Below are 11989 nucleotides of genomic sequence, written 5' to 3'. Positions count from 1 at the left end.
TCACTGTCTACCCGAGTTACCTAAAACATATTCATTCATCAATTGCTGTGAAAATAATTATCCCATTTTCATATAAATAAAAAGACAGGACTTTCTAATTGGCATATATCAAGAAGAGAACTAATACAATTATAAAAGTGTGCTTTGCAGGGCAAAAGGTTTTACTATAATATGAAGCCAATGTAATATGAATTGCATATGATGGAGTTTATTTATATGACCTATTTGGTAGTGCTAGCCATGCATGTGTGAATCTGTGGAAGTGATCAGCTGTGTCGGAAAATGCTGATGGTTTTTAAGCTGGTTGCATGATGTATGAAGCATTCAGTCAATTCTGAAATGCTCATTTTAGTAATTTCCCGTAGGTTTTTGATTTTGATCAGATAGATGCAATAAATTTACAGTTTGTGTTGCATCAGTCATTTCACCTGTTTAATTAAAGTGATCACTCAGCTGCCTGAACTCATGATTTACTGAAGGAATATAGGCTGTTCAGTGTTCACTATGGCAACTGAATGCTCACTGAGCAAATGAGATGAAATTGTGTTTACTTCACAGATTTAATCATGAGTTAAAAAAAAAAAAAATTGTTTGCACAATATTGGGTATTTAAAGCAAATAAAACTTATTTTTCTAAGTTCAACTATTTATTCACTTTACAAAGGGAACAGTCTCTACACCTTTAGAAAATCAACTCACTGTCTTCCCACTCCTAAATAACCTCAACAGCATTAGACACAAAGATTAATCGCGATCATGATGTGTCACAATGAAGTCAGACAGTTGGAAGAGCCAGCACCTGTCAGGCTTCAGGTCACCTCTCACTTCAAACGCTGACCTGCAATCTGGTTGTGGTAAACAGAGATGTTTAATCGTTTCTACCAAAACTATGAAAAAAGAGGATTCAATTAATTCTGTATTTAATTAAACAGGCCATTGCACTACGTAGTTGTTGATAGATCATGTGTATGGTCAGCTTAAAAAGGACCTGTGCTGTGAAAACTGTGCCCAAAAAGGCAGGCATGGGGATAAAGAACTATGCATTTGTATTGCCTGTAGCCTCCCTGCGGCTGATGTTTTCTCTGTTACTAACTTGCACTATCTGATTTTGAACTGTCTTTGGAGGCAGTTACCTTGGTAAAGGCAGGACCATGCTTCAGATCCACAGAACAAATGTTACAGAAGCTGGGAGATCCTTGCCCTGCAGCTGGTGCAGCTGTTTCTCCAGATAGGAGCAGAAGATCCAGGGAACCGCACTTTAGAACAAGAATGGCTGTGTGTAAGCTCCAGTGGGTGGAGTGAAACGCGTTGGGGATGTGACCTGGCAGGGGGTTCAAGCTGAGACTGCCACTTGTCTATATACAGCAGGTCTTGTTCTAATGTGTGGCTCCCAGGATCTTCTGCTCTTAACTGTCATTGTCAGGAGCATGGGTGGGCTTCATCCCGGCCAGCACTCAAAGAAGCAGGTACAGGACTACATTTCCTAGCAGCCTGAGCAGCTCACAAACATACCATGGGTTTGCAGCTGTTTCATCAGGAAGTCTTAAGGAGAACAGTGAGCAGCACAGTGGTGATGACAGTAACAGTCACAGGCAGGAGTACCTTTCATTAATATAGTTTTAAACATATTGGACTGAGTCCAATATGTTTAAAGCAACCAGGGATGGAGACGCCTTGCTTACAGCTTGGTGCCTCATCTAAAGTCCCACCGTGCGATTTTCGTGCGTTTTTGGTGGATGCAGTTTTTGATTTGACCCTAGTGTTTTCCGTATACAGGGATGGAGACCAATAGCATGACCTGCTTGTCTCATATAAAGTCCCAAAGGAAATAAGGGATTTCAAAGGCAGTGTGCTTTACAGGCCATGCCCCATATATAAAATCCCTTCCTATCCATATACTGCATCCACCAAGGGGATGGAGGTGTAATGCTTTTCAGCTGGTCTTCTCCAGTTTGCACCATGGTTATATTTTAACCTAATTATTTGAACTTTTTGAGACAATAGCCAGTCGTGCATGGGGATGGGTTGGGGGAGGTTGGGCTGTCTCCCTCTCACCTGTTCCCCATCCACCCATTAGCGGCCATGTGCCTCCAGTGTGAGGACACTAAATTAAGAGTGTAGGACTGCAGATTTAAACAGGGTGCCGTGACGTGGCTCTGCAGCTTTCACATGCGTTTGCAAATGTGTGTCAACTAAACCCCTGTTCTTTGTACCAAGAGACAGGTCTTATTTGGTTGGTGACAGACTGGAAGGTGAGTACATCAAACTGGGGGCTGGCTGACTTTCATGCACCTCTTACAATCCTTCAATCTCATTTTGTGTTTCATTAATATAGTTAAATTCTTATTGGAAGTACCTCATTTAAATGTATCCTTATAATTCTTGTAGTCCCTGACTCACCCCCACATTTCAAGGAGTGCTGTTGATAACCGAATAACAATTGTCAATAATAAATCAGGTTAAAAAGAAAAATAGGTTACTTTGCAGGCCAAATACAGTTTAAGAGAACACAGCTTTGTTATACTAAATGACAATCATACAACAATAGTAATGATCTGTATCCCCTAACCCCAATACAAATGACAACGTTGTCATAAACAATGTCCCACCTAATGGTTCTGATTTCACAAACATCCTTCCATCATAGAGGGGGAAAGCAGTTTATATTCCAAAAATTAGCTAAGATATCATATCCAAATCTACCACAAATAATAAAGCTGATACCCACTAGTTTGATTCTGGGTGCTGCCAAATCATTATTCACCCTACTAATGCCAACATCTAATAAAAAGCATATGTAGAGTTGTGGATATACAAGCAGTTAAGTGCCTTTGTTAACAGACCTAGATTACTCATAGAAAAAGTAGTTCACTACCATAGTTAATTTAAAAAAAAAAAGAAAAAGTTGTATATAATAAAATGTAAAGCACTTATTGCCAAGTAGCTGTTATACAACACTTGGTTACGCATAGAATTCCTAACTGATCCAACTCACACTGATTAACTAGTATGTCCAATGCTTCTTAAAATGTATGATGATTAAGCATAACAATCCTGGACCAGATGATTACCAGACCATAATGTGTAGCAAGTATCAGAGGAAGCAGCTCTCTTCTTCACCATAGACCAGTGTTTCTCACCTTTTTTCAGTCAAGGCACTCTTTACAATTAGCACCCCATTCTAAAATGTAAAAAACTATTCTAATAGTTTTACATAATATATCAACATCCACACATGTAGGACACCCAATGTTGGAGGGGATTTATTCTTCCAAATTTAGTAAATTTTTTTTATACTGGTATTGACTAATGGCACTTTTCCACTGCAAGTACCGGCTCGGCTCTACTCGGCCCTGCTTGTCCCGGTTTGGTTTTCCACTGCATGGTACCGCATGGTACGGTGTTGGAACGGTTCAGTACGGTTTGGTATGGTTTGCTTTTGCACTAAAGTAGTACTAAAGTAAGTGGGTGGGATAACAATTATTCTCTGACCAATCAGTGGCTAGTAGTGACAAACAGTCAAGGCTGCATGCAAAGGATTGTGGGATATGGTACCGGTACGGCCCTGTTGGAACCACAACTGAGGTGGTACTGTTTAAGCGAGCCGTACTGTTCGTTTCCATGTAGTGGAAAAGCGCTGCCGTACCGTACCGAACTGTTCCTACACCGTACAATGCGGTACCAGCAGTAGAAAAGCACAAAAGCGAGCCTAACCGTTCGGTTCCATGGAGTGGAAAAGCACCATAATATTCCAGTGTTCCGCTTCTCCCTCAGTTCATCTTCATCACTTAGCTAATAGGACCCCAGTTCTGACAGACAGGGGCAGAGGAGGAATATTGGTTGTTAGGATGCCGGCGGCTAGTAGGTCGTAATGGTGCACATTAAAAACCTCTGGCTTTGTGTTAACTAAAAGGCAGGCTTCATTCATCTGCTGGCTTGGATACAATTTTGGAGCAATTTTTAGGTATTTTGCCAAGGCACCCCAGGATGCCCGGGCACCCTAGTTTAAAAAGGCTGTCATAGATTACAAACACCTTTCCATGCGTACACTAAGCTATCCGCAGTCATAGCTTGTCTTACGGCACTTTTCCACTGCAAGTACCGGCTCGGCTCTACTCGGCCCTGCTTGGCCCGGTTTGCTTTTCCACTTCTGGTACCGCGTGGTACGGTGTTGGAACGGTTCGGTACGGTACGTTATGGTTTGCTTTTCCACTAAAGTAGTACTAAAGTTAAGTGGGTGGGATAACAACGGGGTGGGTGGGATTCTCTGACCAATCAGTGGCTAGTACTGACTGCATGCAAAGGATTGTGGGATATGGTACCGGGTATGGTACCTGTTGGAACCACAATCGAGGTGGTACTGTTTTTGAGAGCCGTACCGTTCGGTTCCATGCAGTGGAAAAGCACCGCCGTACCGTACCGAACCGTTCCTGCACCATACCATGCGGTACTAGCAGTGGAAAAGCACAAAAGCGAGCCAAACCGTTCGGTTCCATGCAGTGGAAAAGGGCCATTAGATAGCTTTGCCAGAGCTATAATGCCTTCAAGTCAGTGTTTAAAATCAACTGTGACTTTGTATCTTTTTGGATTGGGAGGAATGTAGTTTACTTATAAACAATGATAGGTTACATTGTATCTTCATTAAGTTATAATAAAAGTGCACATAGCTTATTTGGTTAGATGGGGAGACACCTGTTCAGTCCAACTGCATGTCATCCAAGTGTAGCTAGCCCCAACTAGACATTACCTTCTCTGTTTTGACAGTTACAACATTTGTTACATACAGTGGGTACGGAAAGTATTCAGACCCCCTTAAATTTTTCACTCTTTGTTATATTGCAGCCATTTGCTAAAATCATTTAAGTTCATTCATCTTCCTCATGAATGTACACATAGCACCCCATACTGACAGAAAAACACAGAATTGTTGACATTGTTGCAGATTTATTAAAAAAGAAAAACTGAAATATCACATGGTCCTAAGTATTCAGACCCTTTGCTCAGTATTTAGTAGAAGCCCCCTTTTGATCTAATACAGCCAGGAGTCTTTTTGGGAAAGATGCAACAAGTCTTTCATACCTGGATTTGGGGATCCTCTGCCATTCCTCCTTGCAGATCCTCTCCAGTTCTGTCAGGTTGGATGGTAAACGTTGGTGGACAGCCATTTTTAGGTCTCTCCAGAGATGCTCAATTGGGTTTAAGTCAGGGCTCTGGCTGGGCCATTCAAGAACAGTCACGGAGTTGTTGTGAAGCCACTCCTTCATTATTTTAGCTGTGTGCTTAGGGTCATTGTCTTGTTGGAAGGTAAACCTTCGGCCCAGTCTGAGATCCAGAGCACTCTGGAGAAGGTTTTTGTCCAGGATATCCCTGTACTTGGCCGAATTCATCTTTCCCTCGATTGCAACCAGTCGTCCTGTCCCTGCAGCTTAAAAACACCCCCACAGCATGATGCTGCCACCACCATGCTTCACTGTTGGGACTGTATTGGACAGGTGATGAGCAGTGCCTGGTTTTCTCCACACATACCGCTTAGAATTAAGGCCAAAAAGTTCTATTTTGGTCTCATCAGACCAGAGAATCTTATTTCTCACCATCTTGGAGTCCTTCAGGTGTTTTTTAGCTAACTCCATGCAGGCTTTCATGTGTCTTACACTGAGGAGAGGCTTCCGTCGGGCCACTCTGCCATAAAGCCCCGACTGGTGGAGGGCTGCAGTGATGGTTGACTTTCTACAACTTTCTCCCATCTCCTGACTGCATCTCTGGAGCTCAGCCACAGTGATCTTTGGGTTCTTCTTTACCTCTCTCACCAAGGCTCTTCTCCCCCGATAGCTCAGTTTGGCCGGACGGCCAGCTCTAGGAAGGGTTCTGGTCGTCCCAAACGTCTTCCATTTGAGGATTATGGAGGCCACTGTGCTCTTAGGAACCTTAAGTGCAGCAGAAATCTTTTTGTAACCTTGGCCAGATCTGTGCCTTGCCACAATTCTGTCTCTGAGCTCTTCAGGCAGTTCCTTTGACCTCATGATTCTCATTTGCTCTGACATGCATTGTGATCTGGAAGGTCTTATATAGACAGGTGTGTGGCTTTCCTAATCAAGTCCAATCAGTATAATCAAACACAGCTGGACTCAAATGAAGGTGTAGAACCATCTCAAGGATGATCAGAAGAAATGGAAAGCACCTGAGTTAAATATATGAGTGTCACAGCAAAGGGTCTGAATACTTAGGACCATGTGATATTTCAGTTTTTCTTTTTTAATAAATCTGCAACAATGTCAACAATTCTGTGTTTTTCTGTCAGTATGGGGTGCTATGTGTACATTCATGAGGAAGAAGAATGAACTTAAATGATTTTAGCAAATGGCTGCAATATAACAAAGAGTGAAAAATTTAAGGGGGTCTGAATACTTTCCGTACCCACTGTAACTCCCTTTCTTAGTAATAACTGCAAAGGGCTTATGTATATAGACCCTTAACATGGAACTCTTGCACTATGTTGGGAGTTTGTTGCAGTGTTCAGCTTAGAGCTGCCTTTTCCTACCAATGGCAACCCATGCACAGGGCTATAGGAGTGTCCTCATTCGCAGTCTAGAGCAAGCATCCAAGCGAGGTCTTCCGTTTAGAACAGGTCAATGAAAATCTTTCACGTAACTGTTGAACTATAGCAGTACCTTTCACACAACACATATACAGCTATGAGGCCATAGAAACAGGAGTATCTAGACACATCTCGAGGTAGGCTGCTATATTTCAGGAGGCATTTAAGGTAGAATTGCAGGGTACTTCTTAAATAGAATGAATCTATAATTCCCTATGAGATAGCAAATCTCTTCTTAAGCTGGCTACACACTATACAATTTTTATACAATTCTCTGACAGGTTTCCTTTAGATTTACCAAAACCATATATTATGAGGTCAAACCTAAACACTTTCAAATTGCGTGCAATCAAGGCAGGCCCTTGTACTACATAGTTGAGGGTAAATCTAAAGGAAACTTACAACAAAAATTTGGAATGTGTATCCAGGTTAATTTTAGGACACCTAAACAAGTAGGAAAAAGAAATATGTAACAGAATAAGAGAAAAGAGTATGGCAGAAGGTGTTTCTGACTTTAACCACTTGACCTGCTGAAAATTTACTCCCCTTCATGACCAGGCCACTTTTTGCGATACAGGACTGCGTAACTGACAATTGCAACCCTGTACCCCCAAAAAGAATGTCATTTTTTCCCCCACAAATAGAGCTTTCTTTTGGTGATATTTGATCACTACTGCAGGTTTTATTTTACTCTATAAACAAAACAAAACAAAAAAACGCAGCTTTTTTTGAAAAAAGCAACATTTTTTACTTTCTGCTATAAAACATATCCAATAAACAAAATATCTTCATAAATTTATTCCAATTTGTATTCTGCTTGTGCAAAAGTCATTGGGTATTTCCTGGAATTATTTATTTATTTTTATACTAGTAATGGTGGCGATCAGCGACTTATAGCAGGACTGCGATATTGCGGTGGACAGTCAGACACTTTTTGTGAACCAGTGACACTTATACTGTGATCAGTGCTAAAAATATGCACTGTCACTGTACTATTGACACTGGCTGGGTAGAGATTAAACATCTAGGGCGATCAAAGGATTAACGGTGTGCATAGCCAGTGTTTTACTATACTATGTGTTCTGCTTTTACTCAGGGAAGTGATGGATTTTAGTCCCTTCCCCCCTGTCAGAATGGAGATCTGCCTTGTTTACATAGGCAGGTCTCTGTTTTGTGTCTCTGCCTGATGATCAGTGAGTGCCGGTGGGCATCCAGTGCCTGGCACCTGCAGATCAGCTTATGCTGTAATTGCAGAAACGAGCCATCGGTGGCCCCCCAGGTGGAAGTGCAGAATCACATATATACTGTATATTTATATTTATGTGATTCTGCGCAGGAGGGCTGCCTTGTAGCAGTAAATGTGCTATGGAGCGGTCCTTAAGTGGGTAATCTCTCTAACCTCATTGCAGCAGAAAATGAGCTTTACTTACCATATCATTTGGATTTTTTTAAGCTATCCTTCAACTCTAACATAATTTTAGACATCATGCATATTATCCAGCTAAGACAGCTATTTGAAAATTTAATGTAGAAAGAAAACATTCTAAGGCCGTATTCACGTGGGTGACTGTGAACCATAAAATACAGGTGGCTGAGCTATGATTTTAATGCCCCCACCTAAAGTAGAACATGCATTCATGCAGGACTCACTTTACCTCACTGCCACCATAAAAACAAATGAGACCGTGTCCAGAGCCATGAACCCATATTCCTTCATGCCCCAACAGCTTCATGGACATTCAGAATCATTAGTGAATATTGCAACAATAACCTCATAGTATAGAGCCATGTATTCCAAACTGCAGTGTATGTAAACTTTGGCTTCTATGAAGTAGAGCTTGGAACCCACCAAAACAGTATAAACAGAGGTTTTGGTCTCAAGCCCTACCCCACAGTAGCCTTGGTTTCTATAAACTGTACTGATGATGACCGAAAAACATAAACAGCTGTGCACAATTTGTAATAAATGCCTCTCTATTATTAGGCTATATCCCCACTATACAACATCGGTCTTTTGGCTAAGCGCAAATTTAGTCTCTGTTCTTTTCTTTTTGGAACAGAGTCCCAGTTCCCTTTACCAACAGGGGTTGGCCGGTTAGTGTTTCCTGATGTAATAACATGGGTATGGGAAGAGGGCTCTTTTCCTCCCAGGTTAAATCTGGCAGGCCTGGTTTACCAGGTTTGTCCCTGGGTGAAAGCAGTGCTTTGCCTAAGTACTAATGCCTTTCTGGAAAGAGTGCACATACTGCATTTGTCTGGCTGGGGGGTACGTGTGTCCCCTGGGAGTGGCATTCCAGAGGTACCAGAAAACACTTTGGGTGTAGTACCACATTGAGTTTCACTGGAACTTGTCCATGCCCCTAGGGCAGGCATTATGGCTAGTCCTGAGCAATTTTTATACTGGCCAAAGGGCCTACCTTATGTTCTGCACTTGGCACGCTTTATTTTTACACTATTTATCATGAGCACTAGCACTGCATGTGGGACTTGTTTTTTATGCACAGGGACTGAGGGGGCAGGTTATCAGGCAGATTGGGTCTTTTTCCTCTCACTAACTGGAAATCTCTCTTCAGGAGAAACTCCCATCAAGTACTTGGAGGACTGGCTTTGGCAGGCCCCTAACAAGCAGGGTCCACCTGGCTTTTGCCTAGGTAGACCAGAGAGTGCCTTGCCCCTGTCAGAAGCCTTGCAGTCCAAGAGGGGGAGGATTCAGGGTTTGAGGCCCCTTATATTTAAAGCATTGCTGTACACTCATGCATGTTTTTGTGTGCTGTAATTTCACAGTTGACTTTTTTGTTCACAGGTTTTTTGACAAGCACCGCATTGCGGAGCTCCATAAAAAAAAAAAAAAAAAATGGCTCTGGTTGTCCTGGCTGTTGGGGGATAAATAAATTATGCTCATGGCTCCACTTACTGTTTTGAAAAAAGGAATAATCCTATTATTTTTAAGATATGTTATGCAATCAGACATCCCTTCTGTTTAAGTGGGCTTTATTGTGCTAAACAGTGAACAAATGAAAAGTTAGCTGATGCCACTTTCTAAAGCTGGCCATACATGCATCTAGATTTAACCAGTTCAGCAGGACCCAGCCAGATTTCAATCCATGTTTGGCCGTTCCTTTTTATGAGAAGTCGATCTATCGCATCAGTGCATGCAATCAATTAGCTGCAGCACTGATCAGTGTATTCTGACAGCGGGAGAGTCCCGCTGGCAAAATACAATGACACAGCAGGGAGGATTCCCGCATCTATATTGAATGTGTGAATGGAGAATGTTTGGCCAGCTTCAAATGGTATTTAAGCCAAAACCAAGAATGTAATGTGTTCACACTAGCCTGCACAGTAAAATGCAGCATTTTACCGTGTGAGCGGCTGTCAGTGGGAGCTCGGGCAGGGAGCAGTGTAATATGTAAATCAAAATAAAAATGCAAAAAATCTTGCGCTAAAGATGTATACACACCCTTTTGAAAATCAAAATTCCAAATATGTGCTGAAATATATATAAATGTGAGTCCGTATATATATATATATATATATATATATATATATGCCGCAACTTAAAAAAAAAAAGAATTTGAAAATAGTGAAAGAAAACCATGACACTAGTTGCGCACAAAATAAATAAAATAAAAGCAATCCTCAATAAATCAAATAATGGTGCATCAATAAACTGTGCCCAGAAAATAAGCCCACAATATGAATGTTGGATATAGAATCCAAAAAACTAAATATACTGTGAATAAATGTGAGTCCAAAAAATGAAGTCCAAAAAATAACTTCTATAAACGTGATAAACCAAATGATCTTGTGAGATTGCAGTGCTAATAAAACGTTTCGTCACTTCCTGACTTTGTCACGTTAGGGGCGTGGCTACACGACAGACTGAAGGAGTGATTGAGGTGAGCAGGGTGATTCATCTGGCTCCGTGGACATTATGTACTTCACGCTGCAGCATCCCGGACTAGAGTGAGCTACCCTATCCCTCTCATTTGTTTATTGGATGTATATATGCGCTTGGCAAGTTAAATACATGTACCAATTGCCTTCAGAAGCTACCAAATTAGTAAATAGAGTCCACCTGCGTGTAATTTAAACTTAGTATAAATACAGCTGTTTTGTGAACCCCTTAGAGGTTTTTTAGAGAACCTTAGTGAACAAACAGCATCACAAAGGCCAAGCAACACACCAGGCATGTCAGGGATAAAGTTGTGGAGAATTTTAAAGCAGGGTTAGGTTATAATAAATATACCATGCTTTGAACATCTCATGGAGCACTGATCAATTCATCATCCGAAAATGGATTGAGTATGGCACAACTGCAAACCTACAAAGACATGGCCGTCCACCTAAACTGACAGGCCGGGCAAGGAGAGCATTAATCAAAGAAGCAGCCGAGAGGTCCATGGTAACTCTGGAGGAGCTGCAGAGATCCACAGTTCAGGTTGGAGAATCTGTCCACAGGACAACTAGTTCTTGTTCTTCATGATGCTGTCTGCGCTTTAAACGGACCTCTGAGACTATCACAGTGCAGGTGCATTTATACGGAGACTTGATTACACACAGGTGGATTCTATTTATCATCATTAGTCATTTAGGTCAACATTGGATCATTCAGAGATCCTTACTGAACTTCTGGAGAGAGTTTGCTGCACTGAAAGTAAAGGGGCTGAATAATTTTGCACGCCCAATTTTTCAGTTTTTTATTTGTTAAAGTTTGAAATATCCAATAAATTTCATTCCACTTCATGATTGTGTCCCACTTGTTGATGATTCTTCACAAAAAATTACAGTTTTATATCTTTATACTTGAAGCCTGAAATGTGGCAAAATGTTGCAAAGTTCAAGGGGGCTGAATACTTTCGCAAGGTATGGTATAAGTCGTGCACTCCACAAATCTGGCCTTTATGGAAAATCAAATTGAGAATCTGTGCCATCTGACAGAGCTTGAACTATTGTGCAAAGAAGAATGGGTAAAAATATCACTCTCTAGATGCGCAAAGCTGGTAGAGACATCCCCAAAAAGACATGCAGTTGTAATTGCAGTGGAGGGTGGTTCTAAAAAAGTATTGACTTGGGGGGGGGGCTAAAACAAATGCACGCCACGCTTTTCACATATTTATTTGTAACCATTTATCATTTTCCTTACACTTCACAATTATGTGCCACTTTGTGTTGGGCTATCACATAAAATCCCAATAAAATACATTTACGTTTTTGGCTGTAACGTGACAAAATGTGGAAACTTTCAAAGGGTATGAATATTTTTTCAAGGCACTGTATTTCTTGCCTCCTTTTTCCAAGACCAATTTCAACCAAAACATTTATGAGCAAAGGTAAAATGGGCTTTTGTCAGTAGAAAAATATCTTTTTGTATTTGGTGAATGTCTGAGAACT

At 41.2% G+C, this 11989-nt stretch overlaps 1 protein-coding gene across 1 annotated transcript in view; it reads left to right on the top strand.

Annotated features, from left to right (window-relative positions):
• The window catches only part of NEK10 (NIMA related kinase 10), a 472071-nt gene that overhangs the window by 428131 nt on the left and 31951 nt on the right, over positions 1-11989 (top strand). The gene's annotated exons all lie outside the window — the stretch shown is intronic.

The sequence above is a fragment of the Pelophylax lessonae genome (assembly GCF_965119305.1).
Source record: "Pelophylax lessonae genome assembly, chromosome: 5".
NCBI lineage: Eukaryota > Metazoa > Chordata > Amphibia > Anura > Ranidae > Pelophylax > Pelophylax lessonae.
The sequence above is the reverse complement of the archived record's forward strand: the minus strand, read 5'-3'. Positions and strand labels throughout refer to the sequence as shown.